Below are 25,044 nucleotides of genomic sequence, written 5' to 3'. Positions count from 1 at the left end.
ATGGTAGTTCAAAATTCAGAATTCTCTTGCATGAAAAGATGGAGTCTATCTCAGTACTCAAACCTCTACCTTATAACCTCCAGCTAAGCTGTAAGTACCAAAAGGACCTGTGCAGTTAGCTAAGGTAGCTTTCTAAACAACATACCTCATTTGAACAATAGAACAGTTATTCTGTGTGCAGAAGGCGGTTGTCTATCTCTGCTAAGTAGTTATTGCATCGCAGCATGCTGATAAGGTCAGGGTGCCTTTGGGATGCCAACAAAAGGGGCTTTCAGCTTAATTTCTCCTTGATGCTTGATCTCCTTTCTTGATCTATTCTCATAGGAAGTTGAATAATTTCATTCTGCCTTTTACTTGTCTGTACCCTAAGGACACGTTTCACATTATTTTGAAAAGGGCAGACCTCACAGTCAATTATGTCAAATGCAAGAATTAACATATTAATCTTGTTACACCTTACTGTAAATCTATAAGACATTATAAATCATGTGAATACATATAACAATTATTACTTAATTATCAAACTATTGTAAAGCAAATGTTATATGGTATACAAGATAAAAAGAAGACTAAATGTAACGTGTTTATAACTGATAAATATATTAATTTATGATATAAAAATAAATAAATATTTGAAAAATGTGAACTGCATTATGGGTATATAAACAGAATATGTGAAGTTCATATCAGTAGGTAATGAATAATCTGATCAATGAAGGACTAGCTTCATTTGTCCTCAGCTTCTGATACTGTATCCCATACACTTTTAATTTCCACTATGCATAAACTCAGCAACTGGTTGTGCTCTTTCCTGTCTTTTAGGTCTCAGTCAATATCCATTTCGCCCTTTCAGTCTGATAAAACTCTGGTTGACTGCAGGGCACCACAAGGTACTTATCTCAGACCGATTCTATTTAAATGTTAAATTGCACCTCTTGCAGAACTGGTTTGCGCTTTTGGATTTAATATCATAACATATGTAGATCACATGCAGATAATCATTGCCATCAATGAAAATACTTCCCACGCTCAGGAGAAATGTGATGCCTTGTCTGTCCCAAGTTTCTAACTGGATAGAAAAGAAAAGCTAAACTGGGAAAAAACAGAGGTCCCCTTTTTGGGAAGTGCCATTCCATCCGGTTCTCAGCCTGGGGGCCTCCTAATCTTGGTCACCTCCTTTCTCCCACTTCATCAGCGATAAATCATTGAATTATAGTTTAAAGAAAACTTGCTTTTTAAAGCTAAGTAGACCACCTCACAGCTATCTGCTTCATCATCATGAACATTTTCAGAAAAGCCCTCTCTTTTCTCCCTGATTCTTTCTGAAAGACAGTAGTGCAGACCTTAGTAACATCAAGCCTGGGTTACGAACATTAGGGCATTGCCAGTGCCTCACTTCATGGCCTACAGGTTGGTCAAAATTGGTCTGCATAGTTGCTACTGAAACTCTCCCCTTCGTCTTCTGTTTCCTCCTACTTAAAGAACTTTGGGGCATATTACCAACAACTAGCGATAATTATCGCTATGTTGGCTTAGCGGCAATATTTTTATCCCCGAGCTGCGGCGATTTTTATCGCTTAGGAACCTTGCTATTATCAAGGTTTATTTCCTAAGCGATAAAAATCGGCCAAAATGCATGAATATCTTTGAAAAGTCAGCGATATTCATGCATTACCGAGCTAATGCTCTTAGCCATGTTCTCCACCTCCCATTGGATAACATGGCTAAGAACTGCTCTGGGGCAGGTGTTAGCTTTTGGAGATAATCGCGCTTAGCGCGAATATCTCCAAAAGTTGGTAATAGGAGATAGCAATGTTAGCGACTGTTTCCAGTCGCTAACATCTTGGCACGCCCACTTTGCATGTCATTAGTGATAAATTTCACTGACATGCAAAGCGGGGCCAAAGATAATCACTATCTCCTACTAGCTGTCGCTAACTGGTGTTAGCGACAGCTAGGTAATAGGGAGATAATTTTATCTCCGCTTTCTTGGCTTTTAAAGCCAAAAAAGTGAGATAAACCCCCTTGATAATATGCCCCTTAATTGGCTCCCCGTTTAGAAGCATATCTTTTTCAAAATACTCTTCATTGTACATCGTGCTATCCACAATGCAGAGCCCATCTACCTCAGGTAACATTTTCTATACTACCTCAGTCATTCTCTTCCCTTTTCTTTGGTTTCTCAGCTCTCATTTCTGGAATTTTACAGAGCTGTACTGGCAACCATTCTTCTCCTTCTTGACATACAAGCTTTGGAACTTCTTCTACACCTTAAATTTACACAATGCCATCTTTAATTTAGGAAGAGACTGAGGGGCATATTATCAAGGGATTTATCTCCGCTTTTTTGGCTTTAAAAGCCAAGAAAGCGGAGATAAAATTATCTCCCTATCAGCAACAGAGTGCTAACATGCAAATTCACATGTTAGCACCCTTTTTCTCTACGCTTCCCCTTGCATCTCTAATGAGATGCAAAGGGGGCGTTCCAGAGAAAAATAATAGGAGAAATGTTGTTAAGCGACATTTCTCCTATTATCAAGGATTTCGCTAACCCTGTTAGTGATAAAAAAGCAGGGCTAACCGCGGTTAGCGCTGCTTTTTTTAAACCTGGTATTTTCCTGACTTAGCCATGATATCCTATCGAAGGTCGATATCATGGCTAAGTTTGTGAGCTCCTGTTATCGAGCTAACGCCAAACTTCGAGAGATTATCGTTGGTTTTCCAGCGATAATCTCTCATTTGGCAGTTAGCGCGAGGATTTTTATCACTTCTGAGCTAAACCTTGCTAATAGCAAGTTATCTCTGCGATAATTTCCGGCGATGCTTAGCATTAAAAAAATCGTTGCTAAGCCTCGTTAGCGATAAATATCGCTAATCGTTGGAATATGCCCCTCAATATCTAGCTTTTTAATTTCACCTTGGATGCTTAATCTCCGCTGATTTACCCAGCAGCAGGATACCCTCTTTTAGGTAATAGCTATATTTGCGGTATACATTTTAATTTTATTCATGCATTTAAATTATTACTTTTGCCTGAATGTTGCATTTTTTATTAAATGTTGGCCAGAAATTTCAAAGCTTATATTTCACAGAAAAGAGGTCTAACCATGAATTTTTCCTGTAATTCACATAACTGAATTAATTTCCCGGCTATCTAGCTTCCCTAAACTAATAAAACATTTAAAAACAGCATTTCGTCTTTAACACCTTGGCTGCTAGCGATATTTTCCTAAAGTGCTGCATTCCCAGATTTTCCATTGTTCATGACGAGCTCAGCTCGTCATCAGCACAGCTCAACTGTGCCTCATGACGAGCTCAGCTCGTCATGAGCATGGAAGGGGTTAAAAAGCGGTTGGACTGTAAGAGCCTCAGTAGAATCCGGTGGGTACCCAACAAATATTAGAGTGATCTGATTGGCAAAGAAGGCTTTTTTTTCTAGTTGGCCACAACACTTCAGTGGAAGCTTGTGCTTCGATTAACTGGCTTTAGCAGGAAGAAAACTATTGTGGCTGCCTTTACAGCTTTACAGAACATGCTGTAGCATGAACCCCTGGTCATTGTTAGGGGATCCCAGAAAGACCCCCCCCCCGGTCAAACCTGAATTGTTTGGATGGGTTTTTCGGTTGCCACAATAACTCAGGACAATCCCCAGAGCTAATGTGATCCCTCTTACTCTCATGAGAGTCCCATAGGATCGAAAAACTATTTCAATAAAAAATAACAAGTGGGGTAGGTGTTCCATAGGTCTACAATCAATCAATCTAATTATGAGTACTTCTGTTTTGTTGGTATTTTTCATTCATTTGGCGACGGCTTCCATACCATCTCGAAAATTGGGTCTGGCGGTATTGGGATTGTTGGATAGGGAGAGGATGAGTTGGGTGTCGTCTGCGTATGACACAATGTTGAGTCCATAGGATCTGACGATGGGGACGAGCGGAGCCATGTAGACATTGAAGAATGTAGGGCTGAGGGAGGACCCCTGGGGGACTCCCAGGTGGTAGGTGTAGGGTCGGAGAGGAAAGGGGGGAGTCTGACCAGCTGCATTTTGCCGAAGAGGAAGGAGCAGATCCAGTTGAGAGCCTTGTCTTGGATCCCGGCATTGTGGGGTCTGCGCATTAGGGTACGGTGAGAGACTGTGGTGAACGCCGCTGAGAGGTTGAGGAGGATGAGGGCTGCTGTTTCTTCTTTGTCCAGTAGGGTGCGGATGTTGTCTTTTGCAGTGAGGAGGGCAGTTTTCGTACTGTGTTTTTTTCTGAAGCTCTTTTGGGAGGAGTCAAGGATGTTGTGCTCTTTGATGAATGTGGCAAGTTGGCTGTTGATGGCTTTCTTGATGACTTTCATTGGGAATGGGAGCAGAGAGATGGGTCTGTAATTTTTGAGGCCGGTGGGGTCCGCTATAGGTTTTTTCAGGAGGGTTGACCTCTGCGTGTTTCCAGTAGTCGGGAAACATGGTGGTTGCCAGGGAGTGGTTGATGGTGTGGCAGAGCATGGGTGCGATAGTGTCGGTGGGGGCAGGGGTGCGTGGGGACCCCGGAGTGGATTGACTTCATCGGCTTCAGTGTGTCTTCAGTGTTGAGGGCTGTCCAGGTGTTGATCTCTGGCTTCAGGCAGCCAGGGGTGGTTGATGAGGGTTTAGTGTGTTGGTTGTCTTCGTCGAAGTTGTCGTAGATGCTCTTGATTTTGTGGTGGAAAAAGGTGCTGAGTTTGTCACAGAGGTCTTGTGAGGGAGAGATGTCGGTGGACTCGCTGGTGGGTTGGGCGAACTCCTTGATGATGTTGAAGAGTTCTTTACTGTTGTGTGCGTGAGTAGAGATTCTGTCTTCAATCACTTTTTTCCTAATTTTTCTGATGAGTTGGTGGTTTGCGTTGGTGGCGGCTCTGAAGTTGTTGTAGGCTTCTGTGGATTTGGTGTTCCTCCAGGCTTTTTCGAAGAGGTGACAAGTGCGTCTGGACTCTCAAAGTTCGGTTGTAAATAATCTGGCTTTCTTGGTGTGTGTGGTTGTTTTTCTTGAGGGTGGCTATGGTGTTGGCGCTGTCGGAGATCCATCTGTGCAGGGTTTGGGCTGCGGTATTGAAGTTGTCGCTTTCTGCGATGGTTGGGGTGGAGTTGCTGAGTGATGAGGTTAGCTGGTCATCGATGATTCTGGCCCAGTTTCTTCATGGGAGCAGGTGCAGGTATTTGTGGATGGTGGGTGTTCTGAGGGTGAAGTGAGCGCATCGATGGTCAGTCTATGGGAGATCAGTGGTGTGGCTGAAGGTGATGGAGTTACCTGTTGTGAAGAGGGGGTCGAGGGTGTGTCCTTCTGAGTGTGTGGGTTCGGTCATGATCTGGCGGAGTCCAATGTTGCGGAGGTTGTTCAGGAGGGATGTGGTACTGGGGTCCAGTTGGTTATCGAGGTTGAAGTTGAGGTCTCCCAGTCGGGTGTAGTTGGTTGATGCGAAGGCTATCGGTGAGATGATGTCCGTGATGGAGATGAAGAAAGGTCTGCTGGGTCCAGGAGGTTGGTAGATGAGGGTTCCTTGGAGGGTGGTCCTAGGGCTGACCAGTATCTTGAAGTGAAGATGTTCCATCAGGTCCGTAGGCTCATCAGGGAGTGTGCTCAGGCGGAGGTTGGATTTGTGGACGATGGCGATTCCTCCTTCCGGGTGGGTGGTGGGCCCTTCCTGGAGATCTTGTATCCTTGGGGAATGGCGATGGCGATGTCCGTTCCCGAGATGGTGTTGGTCGATGTTTCAGTGAAGAACACTACGTCTGGGATGGTGCTGTCAAGGAGGTCCCAGATTTCAGTGGCTTGTTTTTTGGAGGCATCGGACATCGAGGAGGGTGCATTGCAGGGTATTCAGTTGGGTTGTGGTCTTGCGGGTGGGTTGCGCTGGGTCCGTGGTCTTGGCCGTGCTGCAGGTGTGCCGGCAGCGATGACAGCTGACGGGTCTGTGGGTGTCGGCTGATGATGCTATCTTGCAGTAGTTGTTGCGTCCTGGGTTGAGAGCGTGGAGTGCCGCTGGGTCGTAGCGTTGGCATTGAGGAGGTCCAGTGTTCCTGGTGCTAGACGCGGTTGGGTCACGAACGGGTGCAGACAGGCATGCCTTTGACGTGCCTTCGGCCCGCCCGCTGCCCGCGTCGGCACCGCCATTAAGTAGGGATCGGGGAGGGCTGGACAGCTGGGAGGGGAGGGGGAAGCAGGGAGTAGAACTGGATTGGGCCAGTCGCGTTGGTCATGCTAGGGTGGAGGGGCCACGGGGGCAGAAGCGGCAGGGAAAAATGGGCAGAAAAGGCAAAAAAAGAGGAAAGAGTGGAAATGAGACAGTGATAGGTGCAAGAAAAGTGGGGGAAAGACACAGAAGGAGAGTGAGAAGGGAAGATTAAATCAGTGAAAAACAAGTAAAAATGGAGGAAAGACACAGAGGGGGAGTGAAAGGGGAGATTGAAATTAAGCGTGGGCGTTAAATCCGTTTCGTTCGCGAATTTGAGGATTTTTGGCAATTTTGCAGTCCGCGTATCGCGCGAATTTGCCCAAAAATCTGCAAATTCGCAAGCTGCGAATTATATTGCTTGGTCACGCTTGAAAAATACAATATCGCGTGCGCAGCGTTGACTTACCGTGATTCTGAGTCCGCCGAGTTGTTTTTCTCCCGGTTTGCGTGTGCTGGGCCATTTTCGATCTTGCTGCGTGATCGCGCAAGAGTTTTTCGAATGCATTTACATCATCGCGGCTCGCCATCTTGCACAACGAGAGTTTGACAACGAGAGTATGTCATAAGGGCCCGAGATCACGCATTGTGGGAGTAAATAATGCCGAACACGTAGATGCGACTTGACATTTGGCTGCACTTTTTGGTGCAAGGAGTCCATTTTTGGGGGGTGGGGTGGGAGGAAGGAAGTGCCCCAGAGTCTCCAACTTCCTGTTCCAGTCCAGCAGGCTCCTCCCAGTGCTTTGTCCTTGTCCTGGTCACTTTTGATTTGGATCTGGAGCTGGAAGGATTAATTTTTGTGACTGCTGCTGGATATTTGTATTTGAGGAATTTTTGGAGTTTGGAGTTTGGATCACTTTTGGACTTGAGATTTTACAAGTAAGTTGGTGTTGTTTGTTTGGGGCATTGCAGTTGAGGCAACTACAGTTTGAAAACTTTTTTCACAACTTAAAAAAAATATATATTGTGGGTAGCCACAGTATCCAGTAGGCCCAGGATTAGTCATGGGTGCTTGATACAACTGTTTTGGTGATTTTTTAACTTAAATCTCATTTATCTCATGGAATTTTAGCTCACTGTTATATGTTGATTTTATTTTTTTGATTTTGGGTGCCTGTAAAGCCTCACTAGCCAGTAGGCCCAGGTGTAGTGAGTGGTGCATGGACCTAGTCTTTCTGTGGGGTGTCTTGAATTTAAACATCATTGAGGGCATGGATGGCATTGGATTGTGGTGATTTTTGTGTGTTTTTAGACTTTTTGGGGTGTTGCTGGGGCCTGGCCATGTGGGTGGGGGCCATTTTCAGGCCTGGTACAGGCAGGGCCTGGCCATGTGGTGGGGGTCAAGGGGTCATTTTGAAGCCAGGCAGTGTGCTCAGGCCTACACCCAGTTTGCCTTGCTTTCAACCATTAGGCCCAGGTGTAGTGAGTGGTGCATGGACCTAGTCTTTCTGTGGGGTGTCTTGAATTTAAACATCATTGAGGGCATGGATGGCATTGGATTGTGGTGATTTTTGTGTGTTTTTTTACTTTTTGGGGTGTTGTTGGGGCCTGGCCATGTGGGTGGGGGCCATTTTGAGGCCTGGTACAGGCAGGGCCTGGCGATGTGGTGGGGGTCAAGGGGCCATTTTGAAGCCAGGCAGTGTGCTCAGGCCTGCACCCAGTTTGCCTTGCTTTTAACCATTATGCCCAGGTGTAGTGAGTGGTGCATGGACCTAGTCTTTCTGTGGGGTGTCTTGAATTTAAACATCATTGAGGGTATGGATGGCATTGGATTGTGGTGATTTTTGTGTGTTTTTCGACTATTTGGGGTGTTGTTGGGGCGTGGCCATGTGGGTGGGGGCCATTTTGAGGCCTGGTACATGCAGGGCCTGGCCATGTGGTGGGGGTCAAGGGGCCATTTTGAAGCCAGGCAGTGTTCTCAGTCCTGCACCCAGTTTGCCTTGCTTTCAACCATTATGCCCAGGGGTACTCAGTGGTGCATGGACCTAGTCTTTCTGTGGGGTATCTTGAATTTAAACATCATTGAGGGCATGGATGGAAATGGATTGTGGTGATTTTTGTGTGTTTTTTGACTTTTTGGGGAATTTAACTGATGTTCTTCTGGCTTCCATTGCTTTTAGGTGCACAAGAGAACCACCAGTGCCAGGAAGAAGTCCTGCAGCGCTGTGTGCAGCACAACGTCAAGTGACGTCACGTGTGGCCACAGACAAGACAACTCTGCAACTCGTGCAACTGCGTCCTGCTGTTCTGACATCTAAAGAAGATGGCCCCAAAGAAAGGTGGCCGTAGCGCCTCAGCGAACAAAGTTGCCAGTGCCACTGCCAGTGAGAAGGAGTAGAAGAAGCAAGTGGCACCACCTACCAAGGAGACTGGTGTGCCCACCTACACCTTTTTTGGGAAAAAAATTACGCCTGCAGCAGCAGCGGTGTCTGCTGGGGACCAAGCTGGAAGCAGAACCTCCGCTTCTTTGGGCTCAGTGCCACCACACCAAGTTAGGTCCAAGACCATGAGTGCTGCTTAGGCAGCCACTTTACTTTCTCAATCACCATCGACCAGTGATATTGGTTCATCACAAGAAAGTACCATCCAATCTTTGCCGGGTGTAACTTAGCTGATGAGTGTTCAACAACCACAGCCACAACGACAACCACAGGTGCAACTAGTGCAAGACCAAGTATGTGGGCAAGGAGAGGCGCAAGGAGAGGCGCAAGTAGAGACGCAAGGAGAGGCGCAAGTAGAGCTGCAAGGAGAGGCGCAAGTAGAGGCGCAAGGAGAGGCGCAAGTAGAGCCGCAAGGAGAGGCCCAAGTAGAGGCGTAAGGAGAGGCGCATGCTCAGGTGCATGGAGAGGTGCAACTAGAGGTTCATGGAGCGGCACAACTGCCTACAACGCTTGTTCCTCCAGAAGTAGGGGCACATCAGGAAATTGATATTCAAGAGGAGGTTTCATCCGAGGAAGCCACTCTTCCTGATGATGATCCATTGTCTTCCAGATCACCAGCAAGAAAAAGGTCAAGGAGGGCTACTACTACTACAAGTTCTTCTTCAAGCCCTCTTCATTCTGATGACCTTGATCTTGATTGGAACCCACAAATGCAGTCTGAGAGTGAGGCATGCCATGAGCCGACAAAGTTAGCTAAGCCTAAAAGGAAGGTTCCCGCAAGGTTTTGACTTATGGGTGATGACGGCGAACAAGAAGTGGTGTCGTCTGCTGCTGATGGACAGTCTGATGATGACCCAGTCATCACAGTTGTCACTCCAGCCCCAGCGGGCATGCAGCAGACAGACATTTTCACCCTATCCCGAATGGCTGCTGAGCAGGATGTGGGCGGCGTGGCACTGGTAGCACCACCAACGCAGTTAACTACAACACCAACACGACCTACAGCTTCCATATTTTTTAGTCAGAAGAGCCGGCAGGGACCTCCATCCAGCTCGACCTCCATTACCTCAAGTAGTGGTGCTTTAATAAGTGCACAACAGAGTAAATTTCAGCAATGCCCATAATCCACTTTATCTGGCATTGAAACTCAAAGTAGTACCTCCACCACCAGCAGACATCTCCAGTCCCCAGTTTGGAACTTCTTTACTGTTATCCAAAGTGCGGAAAACATGTTTGTTAGTCGGGACAGCTTGGTACCAACTATGGTACCGGAGGCCAGAGAGGTCATCTAAAAAAACAGCACATTATCCAGTGGGAGTCGCACCGAAGTAAGATCAATCCAAATGTTCCATTGATATAGCATCTGATGATGACGAGAGGCTTATCGTGCAGGGGGGAAGTGAAGAAGCGACAGACATTTTTTCTGGTACACCCAGTACCCCTGGCAGCAGCACTGCAGTGGTATCGCCCACACCCTCTAACCCTGCAACATGTATGAGGCACACTAAGAGTCTGGGAGAGACACCAATGCGAAAAACTACTTCACTGGGCCTAACTGGTTTGAAGAAGTCATCATCATCATCATCACGTAAAATGGTCCAGCCCACCATTAGTGGAATGTTGTGGTCGGAGGCGCCATTTGAACTCAACCATCCAACGGTACGTCTGATAACGCAAAGCTGCCTAAAATGCTAGCGCCGGACCTTCTTCCTTTTTCTTTCGTGGAAGGGGTGGGTTTTCTAGAATTTGTGGCAACAGTCTGCCCTAAATGAAAGGTTTCTAGCCCATCCTATTTTGCCAGAGTTGCGGTTCCAGCACTACATCAAGATGTGCTGGAGGTGATTGGGGCAACTTTGCAGAAGAGTGCTGTTCACACTATCCACTTGACAACAGATATGTGGACCAGTTGCCAAGCCCTTGATTACACGTGCATCACTTCACACCGGGTCTCTTTTGCAGGGGTTAGAGACAAGAGAAAGGCAGGTGTTGACCCGGACACACTATTTCAAGCTCCTCGGAAACATGCAACGTCAGCCATATTTGCCATGGAGAAAACTCATACTGCGCCTAACCTTTTTGAGGAGTTTGATAGGAAGGTCTCTGAATGGCTGCATCCAAGAAATTGCATAGTTGGTTATGTTTCCACGGATAATGGCAGTAATATAGTTGAGGCCATACATGATGGTAACTACTGCAGAGTGCCGTGTTTGGCGCACAGTATTAACATTGTGGTGCAAGATTTCTTGAAAAATTAAAACACAGTCAGCAAGTTACTGACCACCTGCCAAAGAATCTGCACACATTTCAGTCATTCTTTTAAGCCCCGGAAGCAGCTGAGGAGCATTCAACATGAACGTAGACTGCCAGTCAAAGGACTCATCCCGAGGTGGCAACACGTTGGAACTCAACCATTTACATGCTTGAGCATCTATCTCAGCAGTGCATGGTAATCAATGAGTATGTCTTTCAATGGGGTTCTACTATGAAAGACATGAGGCTAGAGTTGGAGGAATGGGAGATAGTTGCAAGCCTGACGGACATGCTTTGTCCTTTTGAAGTCTTCATGCGTGAAGTCAGCAGGGAGGACTGTTCTTTGGGCAAAGCTATCCCATTGTTGGTCATGCTAGAGCACCAACTGAAGGCGGTGTCTTCAATGTTCCGAGATGATGCTCAAATGAAAGATGCATATCATTTGGCGGATCCACTGTATAAAAAGGCAGTGGCCAGCAAAGCATTCATTCCTTTTGATGAAGCAGAAGTACAAACATTGGCTAGTTGTGTCAGCCAGTCGGTTCGAAAAAGAGCGGCAGAAAATTCAAAGAGCCGGCAGAAGTACAACTGAATCAGCAGGCCATACGGCGTCAAGTTCCACTTCTGAATCTGTGGCCGAAGGGAGTCACTTTCCCTCACAGCCGTTAACGACACCAACAGCAACCGTATCATCTCCCTCACCTGCACCAGGCCGAGCCATAATATTGTCGAAAGAGGATTGGCTAACTCATCAAGGGTTTGCTCATTACAGTGCTGCAAAGGCGACAGATGATACGCAAAGTGGAGCAACCGTGGAGAACCTTGAGTCGATGGTGCAGGCCTATCTGGATGACCCAACAGAGGTCTTTGTTAATAATAACCCATTGCTGTATTGGTACAGGAAAATGCCTCTATGGCCACTGATCACCAACCTTGCTCTAAATTATTTGTCTTGCCCACTCGCAAGTGTGTTTTCTGAACGTGTTTTCAGTGCTGCAGGTGCCATTGTAAATTCAAAAAGTACCCGCCTCTCGCCCAAAAATGTGGAGGTTAACACTGATCACGATGAATCAGCACTTCATACCACCAGATTACAAAATATGTGAATGCACGCAGGAAGAAGAGGACACCGACTTAGGTGACGGAAGTTCTTCTCTGTTAGCTCACCTACTCCTTTCTCAATTCATAGAGTTTGAGGACGAGTTCTACTTCCCTGACACCGAGGCCTGAAAATGACTTCCTTTTTTTCATCCTTATTCACTTTTATTCCTGTGTGTCTTTCTTTGTTTTGCCACTTTTACCACAACAAAACTCTAATCACCTAATCACAACAAGTCCATCATCTTATTTTCCTTATTGATTTGAAGGTGCCTCAGTCTGCATTCCTGCGGTTCACAAGTGCACAACTCAATCTTGCTCCTCTATACTCCTCCTCCAGACTCCGCCTATCCATTTCCCTCAAGGCAGATGGATGGATTACGACGAGTCCCCTCAAGTGGGACTGAAATTACTGACTGACTACATCCTTGCTGACTTCTGACAGAGTTACTTCTGATATTGACTGGAGAGGCTGCCCTGTGGGCCCTCACTTTCCAAAGAAGATGCAGACAAAAAGTAGAACAGCTAATGAATAATTGAGAAAATGGCATGCAGTGGACAGCAATGGCTGTCTGGCTCTGATGAAACCAAAAGCTGTTTGTTTTTTGTGCATGAAATGATGAATCATATGTCTTGTCTTATTTATTATTTAAACTTTTACACAGTAATTGTAACTCATGTCAATTACTGTTTTTTTTACCTTGTTTAATTCAAATTGTACTTCAAATTCAGGGGCAACTATGTTGCATTTTACAATATGCAAAATATCCTTGGAGTGGACTCACTTGCCAATATACCATGACGATTGATTAAATAATATATCTTTTTTCTTTACAGTCACTCACTGGGATGGATGGATCATCCGCGTCGGTTTACGGAATAACTATGGCCAATTCGTGAGTGGCAAACAGGTAAACCAGTCTACAACAACTACTACAGCAGAACTACATGTCTGTCTATTCGTGGTATGTAGTGGTCGAGGGCAAGGCAGTGTACTGTTGTTGTTATGCCAGGCAGAGTCCACTCCAGACAGCATTTCATGTAAAATTGGGGCTATGTGGCTTGCTGCATACAATTAGATATGCTTTGTCTGTCTGACAAAGAGCCTAGGTATGCTACATCAGGTTGCTTCACTCAGTGGTTCCTGCCTTGACAGTCTGCATGGCACTGCCTCAAGCTTGGGCCAATCATCCGTTATGTTTGCGAAATTTGCTGTTTTTCGGTTTTTCCAAATCTCGCGAAATTACAGCAAAATCGCAAATTCTTGAGCCGAACGGATTTTTGGCCCAGGCTCGCGGCAGGGCCATGCTGACGGTCAAGGCAGGCACCACTGAGTGAAGCATCCTCCTGATTTAGCATACCTAGGCTCTTTGACACAGACAGACAAAGCATATCTAGGGTTTAGGGTTCAGTGCGATTTACTAGGGTTTTTGGGTTTAGGTTGGTAGGGTTCCACGCTGAGCCTAGGGCTCAGGGCCCGATGCAGGCTCGTTCATAATGATGTTGACAAGGTTTTAGGGGGGTTTGGTGTTCTTTGGTCCAGAATTGGCAGAAAATTGGCCTTTTTGGGTGTTTTGCGGGCGCGTGTGTTTGGGTGAAAACTAAGCGAAAACTAGTCGTAGACCTTCTTCTTCTTCTTCTTCCTCAAAGAGCGCAGTGGTTTGATTTTATTCTGCCTTGCTGAGATTCTTGGGAATCTCTGGAACAAGTGTCCAGGTAAGTTTCAAGAGGATCGAAGTAGTGGATGTGCTGAAAACAGCATTTTTTTTGTGAACAGCGCAATTTGCCATGTTTTGAATATACCAGTATTGCAAGATTTTGGGGGACTGTTTGGGGGTGTTCTAGATTTGTGGGGGTGTGTTGGGGGGTCTGGGAGCACTGCTGGGATAGTCTAATTTTGATTGCGAGTGATTTGAAGAAAATCCATGGTGGAAAAAGGGGGTTTGGGCCTAGTTGCAGACAGCGTTTTGGCACAATTTAAACTGAGGCCTAGCAGTATTGCGTGTTTTTGGGGGGCTGTTAGTGGGGGTTCTAGATTTGTGGGGCGGGTGTGGGGGTCTGGGAGCACTGCTGGAATAGCATAATTTTGATTGCAAGTGATTTGAAGAAAATCCATGGTGGGAAAGGGGAGTTAGGGCTTAGCTGCAGAGCGCGTTTGGACTGATGTTGACTGGTTTGCGTTTTGCCTGTTTGGGGGTTGGGTTGACGGGTCTTGGGGCATAGCTAGGAAGGTCTAATATCGGGCACACGTGGTTTGGATAAAATCCATTGTGAAAAAGTTTTTCCGTTTTTGCTCACTTGCCTGTTTTTGGGGGGCTGTTTGGGGGGATTCTAAGTTTTTGGGGATTGGGTTTTGGGGTCTGGGAGCACTGCTAGAGTCTAATTTTGATTGCATTTGTTTTTCAGAAAATCCATGTTGGAAAAGGGGAGTTAGGGCCTAGCTGCAGAGCGCGCATGGAGTGATCTGGGAACTAGTCCTAAATTTCTTTGTGTGAGTTTTTGCATTTATGCTTTTTGCCTGTTTGGGGGTGTTCTGCTTTTTTGCGGGTGGGTTCAGGGGTCTGGGGGCAATGCGGGGAAGGTCTAATATCGGAATCAAGTGGTTTGGAGAAAATCCATGGTGAAAAAGTTTTTCACTTTTCAGACTTTTCGCTCACGTTCGTGTTTTCGGGGGACTGTTTGGGGGGTCCCTGGTGTTTGGGGGGAGGTTGGGGGGTCTTGGAGCAATGCTGGGCATGCCTAATTTTGGTTGCAGGTGGTTTAGAGAAAATCCATGGTTGGAAAGGGGAGTTAGGGCCTATCTGCAGAGTGCGCATGGAGTGATCTGGGAACTAGGCCTACATTTTTATGTGTGAGTTTTAGCATTTTTGCTTTTTGACTGTTTGGGGGTGTTCTGCTTTTTACGAGTGGGTTGAGTGGTCTGGGGGCAATGCGGGGAAGGTCTAATATCGGAATCAAGTGGTTTGGAGAAAATCCATGGTGAAAAAGGTTTTCACTTTTCAGACTTTTCGCTCACTTTTGTGTTTTCGGGGGGCTATTTGAGGGGGTTCCTGGTGTTTGGGGGAGTTGGGGGGTCTTGGAGCAATGCTGGGCATGCCTAAATTTGGTTGCAAGTGGTTTGAAGAAAATCCATGGTAGAAAAGGGGGGATTTGTCCTAGTTGCAGAAAGCGTTTGGCACTATTTTTAACTTAAGGCTCGTTAGGGTTTGCAGTATTGCATGCATTTGAGGGTGTTCTACATTTTTGCGAATGGGTTCTGGGATCTTGGAGCACTCGTGGGAATGTCTAATTTTTGTTGCAAGTGGTTTGAAGAAAATCCATGGTGGGAAAGGGGGGATTTGTCCTAGTTGCAGAAAGCGTTTGGCACTGTTTTTTAACTTAGGGCTCGTTAGGGTTAGCAGTATTGCATGTGTTTGGGGGTGTTCTAGATTTTTGCGACTGGTTTCTGGGGTCTTGGAGCACTCTTGGGAATGTCTAATTTTGGTTGCAAGTTGTTTGAAGAAAATCCATGGTGGGAAAGGGGGGTTTTGGGCATACTTTCTGAGTGCGTTTTGGCACAATTTGAAATTAGGCCTCTGCGAGGTAGGTAAGTAGCAGTATTCTGTAAATTTTTGGGAGGGTGATACTGTCACCTCTGAAACTGAAAGTGTTATTTTTGCACTACACAGCGTACCTTATATCGTTTTTAATCCGTGGTGCTTTTTATCACTTACTGTTGTGTTTTTCCATCAACAATTACAGGCAGGTTTTTACCCTGTGCCATCGAACGATGTACTCAGGCTTACCATTAGCGATCCGCAATTCCGCATCAGGCAGGCAGTGGAAAGTGTGGCTGGTCCCCAAGATTGATCGACGGAGCATCCGATGGAATGAAGGAGTACCCCGAATAAGAGGAATGGTGGATGCATCAACTTCACACAAATTCAACAGGACAACTACAACATACAGTTACAGTATCCTCCTAAATTCTCCTTATCTTTTAAATGATATTGTTGTGAACTTGAACTTACTTCTACGAGTGTGACTCTAAGCGTTTGTTTGATCTCTGCTTCAAATTCATCCCTGCAGCTATTTGATACGTCTTTGCTATTTTTAAAACTAATTTAATGTTCTAATAATAAGTCTTTATTCTCTCAGAGGGCAGAGAGGTAAGTGAAATTGCATAATTACTGCAGCCCTGAACTGTCAACTTGTTTCTTCGTAGTTACTAGTAAGTTGCAGTAAGTAGTAGTACTACTTTTCAGTAACCTAACCATCCATTTAGCAAACAACTTCATGCATGCAGTAGTGCACTTCCTTTATGTCCCTAAGATTTATCAATATCTTCAAATCCTAAGATTTGTTTATCTTCATTTGTTGTTTGTCCATGCTGTGTTTTTTTTTCCTCTCTACCAAACTTTCCCAAAAAACCCCATTCCCATCCAGTTTGCAAACCCTAACCCTCTTCCCCCGGGCTGTGTGGTATTTAATTGAGGTGTGACTGACAACAACAATACATTCCACACACTTGCTGGGGAGGATAAGGTCAAAGCAACCAAAATCATTCCAATCAGAAGTTCATGTGCGCCATCGTGGATTGATAATCGTCAAGAACATCCTCCTCCTACAAAACGTGAAGAAATAAATGCTTAATGCTTACGTTACATTGATGTGTCCTTTGCCTTAATTTCTTACAGCAGTCAAACTCCACGCAACTACTTTTTATATTTACATTAATGTAGCACTGCTTAGGCTACAATTTATGGCACTGTTCTCTACCGTACTATCTATTGTACTGTTTCTAATGCTACGCTCAGGCCACTCAATGTTTAATTTCCTTTTTTTTCATATGCTGCTACTGCCAGTGTGTACCACTACTGCTATCAGCACAACAATGATATTGCATCCGTCGAGGATTCAAGTCAACAACCAACCTTAATCAACATTTGCAACGCAGGCAGCCCTGTGGCTACCCCTATTCTCAAACACGAATCACAGGTAAGATAAGCATTTTGGAGAGGTAGAATAATGGGCTAGGACTGGGAGGAGAGCAGAGACTGAAAGTACTACTAGTAAAGTACAGAAGTAGGGCTACTGAATTCACTAACTCGGTTACTTGCATTTTGGTATATTTCAGAACTAGATGTTTCATTCATGCTGGTAAGTTTGAAGAAACCAAATGTCCAGTAACCACCGCCAACCCCCACACAAAATAATATGAACGCGTATACTGTGTTTTGGTATGAAAAATATAAATTTTAAGAAATATATATTATTGATGTTGTTGCCACAAAAATAAAATAAATTACCCCAACTCACCCCCCTCACTAACCAAACCAAGTCCAAAAGTCCCCTCTCTCAAACACCCAATTCCCACCACCCCAACAGTCTTTAGAAAAGAGGCAAGGGACAGTCACTTCCTCCGGTGGCGTAGTGTGGACAGCTGGTGCTGCACGTCCCGCAGCTCTTTGCGGAGGTCCCGGAGCTGGCGCTGATGTTGTTCGCCCAACCGCTCCAGGTATTTCCTCCTTTTACGGAGCCGGCGTTGACGTACCATACAGAATCTGGGGGGGGCAGCTTATTTTCTTGCTGCTGTGAGGCGGCGGCAGGAGGCTGTCGGGCCAAGGCTCCGTTTGGCTGGAGGGTTCTGGCTGGTGGACCCGGGGGCACTGGAGGAGGATGTAGTGGTTGCTGTCTCCTCTTGCTCCAGAGCCCACAGCCGCAATACTCGGCACAAATAGCCTCCAGCTTATGGGCCCTAGCCCGGACAGCAATCTCCTTGCGGGTGAGCTTTTTTGGAGTAGCATCTATGAAGAAAGAAAGAAAAATATTGTAGCCAATAGTCTCTGACCATCTATCGAGCTGTCATTGTATACCACGCTTTTTTAGTCAGTTTAGGGGTCTTTTGTTGTTGGCCTGTTCTCTGCACACTGTAAACTCACTTCTCTTTCAGACCCTCTGGTACTTCTTTGTTGTTCTGTATCTGTGGGGATTGTTCCCAGAGACTGGTCTTTAAATATTACCCTGGGTCCTACCTCACCGTATTGTTTTTGTTGTTCCTTGAGCAGTCGCTTGGCTGCGGACCCCGTGTATATGCAACATTACTATATCGTGTATGTGGTTTGCCACTAATCGTGGTTAAGCCTTTGCTCTTTCCCTAGTGTGCAATACCTTCATTTAATTTTTTCCTTCCTCCTTTACCTTAACCATGGCCGAGAACCTTGGTCTTTCTTTCACTGATGACGACTTACTAGCAGCACTTGCTGAACACCCTGATTTGGTTGAAGCTACACCTACCATTATATCTATCAATGAGGATGAATGGGGTAAACTACTGGGCCTTAAAAAATCACAGACCAGAACAGCACTACATGGCACAATAATGGCTCAGTATCTACACAATGACTGTGCGCCCACTGGTGTTATAGTGACGAATGCCCCTAGATTATTCCTCACAGATAAAGAGTTTCTAAAGAGTTGGGCGATGATCGCTTGGCGGTGTACCAGAGACTGGTTGATTTTAATTATCCAGACCGCTAAACGTATAGCAGACACTATACTCATTGAGATACAGATCATGGAGTCTAAAATCAAAACCACCCTCTCTTCTAAAGCCTTCCAAAAAAACCTGGATGATGCCAATAAGAACAACAGAGAATATAAGGAATACACACTATCAGTAAAAATAGAAAAATTTAGGTAAGACCTTGATAAATTCAAATTTGAAAAGGTATATTTGTATTCCAGTGACTCCTACGTCCCTCCGGATTTCAATACTAATAGTCGTAAGATGGGCTCCACATACGGCACATCAAGTTCTGACTATAACACCTCTGGGAGTGATACTAGCAACAGCAATCTGAACACACGAGGTCGAGGACGTGGTAAAAGGAATCCTAGGAATAATTGGAGGGGAAACCAGCAACAACAATGGTGGCCACCGAATCCGTGGCAGTTCGGAGGAGTTCCTCCATTCTTTCCTCCTCAGCAACCAGGTCCTTTTCAACAATCTATGGGCCCATGTATGCCCAATTTCCCGGCAAATTTCCAACCAGGATTCCAAGGCAACTTTTCAAGCCAGCCTTTTTTAGGCTTTGGCCGAGGCAGGTCCCGAGGGAGAAGAAGAGGACAAACTCAACTCCAGGTCCACTACAGCCCTCCGTCCACTTCGACTGGGACGAGGAATCTGAGGAGCAACTCTGCCAAGACCAAGAAACCAGCACAGAACAGTGCGGGTCCGGAATAGTAATCAATCTTAGCAGACACACCTTGACTCCAATAGAGGACAAGGCCCTTAACAAGGGGCTCGGTTTTGTACCTACCCATCAAAACGACCATTTTGAAACTTGCTTGGAGCTCGCCAAGTTTCTCAGAAAGATAAGATTGCATTTCTTTTTTGCGGACAAAGAAACACCACCACAAGATGAGAGAGACATCAATACTGGGTTGAAGTGCAAATCCACTTTTATGCCACCTACCCATCTGATGCCACCACAGGTCCTAGCCTATGAACAAGCGATTGAGAAAGAAGTAGAGAGTCTATTTTCCGAAAACAGTAACATTTTTTACAACCTACCTAAATCAGAACACCTGGCACTCAAGTCCTTAACAGCCAATAAAGAACTCACCATCAAACCGACTGATAAGGGCGGATCTATTGTTCTACTCGACACTGATGTCTACCGCTCAGAATGTCTGCTCAATAACAGGAATGCGTACTGTCTTCTCGACCAAGACCCTACTGAAGAATTAAAATGAACGATCAGGACTATGATTGAAGAGGCTTCATCGGAAGGCTGGATTACCCAAGCTGAAGCTGCCTTCCTATACACTGAACACCCGAAGATGCCCTATTTCTATGCCTTGCCCAAGGTCCATAAAGAACAGCGGCCACCCCTGGGCCGTCCTATTATTTCAGGCATAGGGTCGGCTCTGGAACCATTGTCTACTTTCGTGGACCATTTTTTACGACCTATGGTGCAAGAAATGCCCACGTATCTCAAAGATACCACGGACGTGCTACGTTTGCTGCCTGACATTGAATTTGATATCACCACAGACCTTTTGGTCTCCTTCGATGTCAAGGCTCTTTATACCTCCATCCCCCAGGACGAGACCTTAGAAGTTATCTATTCTTTGTTGGACTCCAATGATCTGAATAGTATAACACCGGTTCACTTTATCATGGCCTGTGCCACCTTGGCCATGAAGCAGAATTTCTTTCAATTTGAGGATGACATCTACCTGCAGGTGTCTGGCACTAGCATGGGGAGCGTTTACGCCCCCAGTCTAGCGAATTTATACGTTCACTCCTTTGAGCAGCAACACATCTTTAGCGATCTCAATTCCTACATCGATAACTTGAAAACCTGGAAAAGGTATATCGATGACGTTCTGGTGACCTGGCGAGGTACAAGGGAAAGGTGTCTTAAATTCCTTGAATGGCTCAACACCAGGAATTCCTTGCTCAAATTTACCATCGAGATAGGGGGTCATGAACTTGCCTTCCTTGACCTATTGATTCTGGCCAAACCGGATGGTCTACAATCAGAATTATATAGAAAACCCACCTCAAGGAATTCACTCTTGTTGTTTGACAGCCATCACCCCAGATCCTTAAGGAAAAATCTTCCCTTCGGACAATTTTTGCGGGTCCAAAGGAACTGTTCCACAACTGCACCCTATAAAAAACATTCCAGTACTTTGTGTAACCAGCTTATCGCACGCAAGTATCCACCTAAGCTGGTACGACAATCAATGAAATGGGCCATGAATAAAATCGTTCAGCCTTGTTGGAACCCACTACACCTAAAGCTCCTTTGGAACGACTCACATTTGTGCATACGTTTGGGACCCTTTCCAATAGAATCCAGAAACTGGTCAAGAAACACTGGACAATTCTTAATTCCGGACGCTTGACTCTGCAACACCCATTGTTCTCAACCAAGAGGGGTTCAAACTTTAGAGACAGACTGGTACATACTAGACCCCTTGAAGAGCAACCTAGGGCTGTCGGGTCACTATGGAACCTTCCTGCAGTCACAGGACACCATCCCTGTGGAGCATGCCACGCATGCCCACAAACTAAAAAAACAACGGAAGTAGATATAGGAACATCCGGACCTTGGAAACAAGTGAAATTCACTAACTGTAATAGTGATTGACTAGTTTACCTCATCACATGCCCATGTGGATTCAAGTATGTGGGGATGACCACACGTAAAATACGCATCAGGATATCAGAACATAAGAGCACGATCCGTTGCAAAAGACAGGCTACTAAGCTCACTACACACTTTTTAGAAGCCAATCATCTGTCCACTGAATTCCTATGGACTGTGTTGGAACAACCCTTTATTCCATCCCACATTGCGGATGTTGCCAAATTTCTCCTGGTCAAGGAACAGAAATGGGTCCTTAAGCTTAACACTCATCATAATGGGCTCAACAACGAGTTTCCATGGTCTACTCTGTAATCAAAACTGTAGTACTATTGTCAAATATCAGCCCTGTTACCCACACCCTTTCAGCTTGGTTTGGAGAGGTGTATGTAACTAGACACTTGTAATCCAACCCTCTGTGCTGGCTCACTAAGAGAACAACATAATCATTTTATACCTTGTGTATACATCCTTTCTCCCGTGAATTGGCCGTGTCATAATACATCTTGTAGACTCGCCCCCACAATAAAGCCGTCTCTTACTAAACTTTTGGGTCTTTCTCATGCTCGTCATCTTGATTATGATGAGCTTTTTGTTGTTTCTTTTATGTCCTTAATAAGGCTCCGAGGTCACTACCATCCCGTATGCTGTGTACAACTAATGCAGGCGTGTATTAAATCCACCTCTGTACGAACGATCGGTTCGCTGACGATGTTTACAAACACTCGTTACCCTGGCTACGCTAGACCACCAATAGCGAGCATTATATCTTTCTTACCCAAGAGCGAGCCAATCACATTGCGGAACGAGTGTGTCACGTGTGCTTCTAACCAATCAGCACTCTTGTCATAACGCAACACACTCCGACCGTCCGGTGCCTCCCCAGCCGGTTCAGACGCCGGCTAAGGAGTACCGACGGTTAGGTAAGACTGCTTCCCTTTCTCTCAGCAGCAATCTAGATACGAAGTAGGAGTTTGTAGATTCATTAACTAGCGCACACTTCGCCAGGGATATACGAGCCTTTCTCCTACATAGTTGGCAACGTTAACTCTGTAAATACGTTTGAAGGGTTCATGAGACGGAAGGGGGGTTATAGATAACTCTGCATACTCCGTTTTTTTCAAATCCTTTGCACACCTTCAGTTTATGGAAGGTCTTTTAATATGAAGGTTTTTGCACACTTTAATAAACATGTTTTTATTCGCTTCCATGTGTTCTATAGAGCGGTGCTTCACTCTATTCATGAGCCACTGCCAAGTGGGGTGAGGTCTTCACATCTTACAGACTATGGTAAGATGCTATTTTTATACATATTTGGCATATAAACTATATATCCAGATAGTGGACATTTAATTACACTACTGTTATGAGTGTTCCTAGTCAGCACTATTAGTTTGACTAATTCTAAGGTCTATACTGTTTAGACCTGGCTTCTATGTGAGTTTGTGTGTGTAGTTAGTCAGTCTGACATTTGACCCCTCTTGTTCTGACCTTTCAGTGAACGACACTAGCTGTAAGCTAAAGACAAGACGCTTCACCTGGAGACTGCAGGTGAATTTTGTACTTGTCTGTCTTGTTCTGTTTCTTAGTTGTCACTTATTATTTATTTTACATTTTGCAGTAGCATTCATTTGTTATGAGGTCCTGAAGAAAGCAAGGACAACTATGTCCACACATTGCTGAAACATGTCGACCTGGTTCCATCTCTAGACAGCGCATTTTTCAAACTGTCTTTAACAAAAAAAAAAATATTGGCGAAGCGAGCATCATCCGAATAAAGTTTGTTCTATGCTCCCTTATCCAATTTTATATACACTTTTCTACTCTTACTTTTTCACGCTAAAGTTCCCTTTTTTGCACTGCACTTGCCCAGTCACACCACGCTTCACCACTCATCAGTCTTAAAGAGTGGTAGACCATACTATTGTTTGTTCAGCGGAGGAGATCTTTCTACCATCTGGTCTCCTTACGTCTGTAGAATACATACTTGCATAGATGGTTTTGACAAATCCCAAATGATGAAGGGCGGTTCCGAGTGGTGACTGATGGGTATCTCTGACCATCTATCGAGTTGTCATTGTATACCACGCTTTTTTAGTCAGTTTAGGGGTCTTTTGTTGTTGGCCTGTTCTCTGCACACTGTAAACTCACTTCTCCTTCAGACCCTCTGGTACTTCTTTGTTGTTCCGCCAATAGTCTTTAACATAAAGTTTAAATAATTCAATGGAAAGTTGACTCTCAGTAATACCAGCAAGTAGCAAACAGAGTATGGCATTTTGGCATGTATCTTTCCGCCGTCTTTGTAAGCCTGTGACAATACTGGGAGTTTCAGGAATTCCTCTAGCAGCACTATGGGTGGACTCACTACTACATACATAGTCAGAGAGTACTAAAAAAAAGTCCTTTTTTACTTTTTTCTCTTGTTTTGCAAAAGAAATTACTAGTACTTGAACTTGTGGTAGCCGGCATAATGGCAGCTCACTCAGCTTGCACCCAAGAAATACAGACACAAGCCATGATGATGCAGACTCGCAGTACTTTAAGCAGTACATGCAGGTGGGGATAGGAAGGTCTTACTTTTCTATAGGGTTGGCACTGCCACTGGCCATACTACATCCACTCAGCGTCTGCTCTACTACATCATACACCTCTGCTATCGATGAGGAAAAAGAAGATAACATTCAGGCTTCCAAAGTACGTCTATGATTCTTCTTAATGTCTCAAATGTACCAAAATTTCTTTTTGTCAACAACCAACTAACACTCTTTTGATTATATTTTAGAATCCACCGTCTTCTTATCTTTCTTGCATTCGAAAAAAACATTCTTTACAGTCATAAATATTAAGACTCGCTCGTCCTTCGTTTCACCCTTCTTTCACTTTTCGTTCTTCACATCCCTAAACTACATCTGATATGACTTGGCTTCACAATAAAAATTTGCCAGCTGAGTTGAAGTGAATTAGAGGGGCCATTGCTTACCCGTGAAGTACCGCTGCTAATGCTATTACAAGTCAAGGTAGACTGTCTTCTCCATGATAGCCCAACAAGTAGTTCTAAATTAGTAACTGTTCCTAACAGTACAGTGTACTTATACTAGTGTACTGTGTACTACTGTACAGTACATCATACACTCCTTTGCGAGAAAATAAGTATAATAACTTACCAATGTCCGCCGCCGCTGAGTCTTACCCCCAGCTCCTCCTGTTGGCGCCGCCACATCCAGCCGTAGAGTGGACCCCTCCGCACTGCTGGCCCCGGCACTGGTGGTCATCTGTGCCGCATCAGATGTTGTGACATCTAGGAAAAAGATGTCATAGTTTCAGATGCCATACACAACCCCCTATTTTGTCTCGTAATGGAAGAAAATGTTACATAACATATGGCTGAGATACCCGCCACCCCCTCTCAACACAATCCCCCAAGGATGGGAAGACGGAAACGGTTCTGAACTTGTGGAAGGCGGGAGGGAGTTACCCTCCCGGCCGTATTTATTAAAATATGAAACAAAATTAAAAACGTTAAAATAACAGTTTCATATCATGTACAATTTCATTTACACATTACGATGTTCTTGGCTGACCTTAACACATCTCTAAAACAAAGGTTCTCCTAGCCGAACTAAACATCCTGCAAATGCATTACTCAAACTTTGAAATTGTACATCCTAACATCACGGGCCAACGGCAAGGTCGTAACCGGTGTCAGATCCCCAATACCAGAACTCCCCCCTCACTTGTGAGGGCCGGTCGCACAGAGGACTGTACCTCTGTGCCAACTTCCAATTTCCCTTGTCTTAGCGGGGGCCCCCTGTTAACTCGACGCCATCTTTAGTGGTCGTCCGAGGACTCGTGTGAGGTGTCTAGAAGGTAGCGTAGACCCCCCTCCCATCCCACACAACTTACCACATCTGCCGTCGCAGATGTCCTGGCCCCGGGAAATTCCCAGGAGGGGCCCTAGCCCCTCCTCCCCAGGGAGGGGC

Source organism: Lissotriton vulgaris, chromosome 3_1 (genome assembly GCF_964263255.1).
Source record: "Lissotriton vulgaris chromosome 3_1, aLisVul1.2, whole genome shotgun sequence".
NCBI classification, from domain to species: domain Eukaryota; kingdom Metazoa; phylum Chordata; class Amphibia; order Caudata; family Salamandridae; genus Lissotriton; species Lissotriton vulgaris.
Note: the sequence above shows the minus strand (reverse complement) of the source record.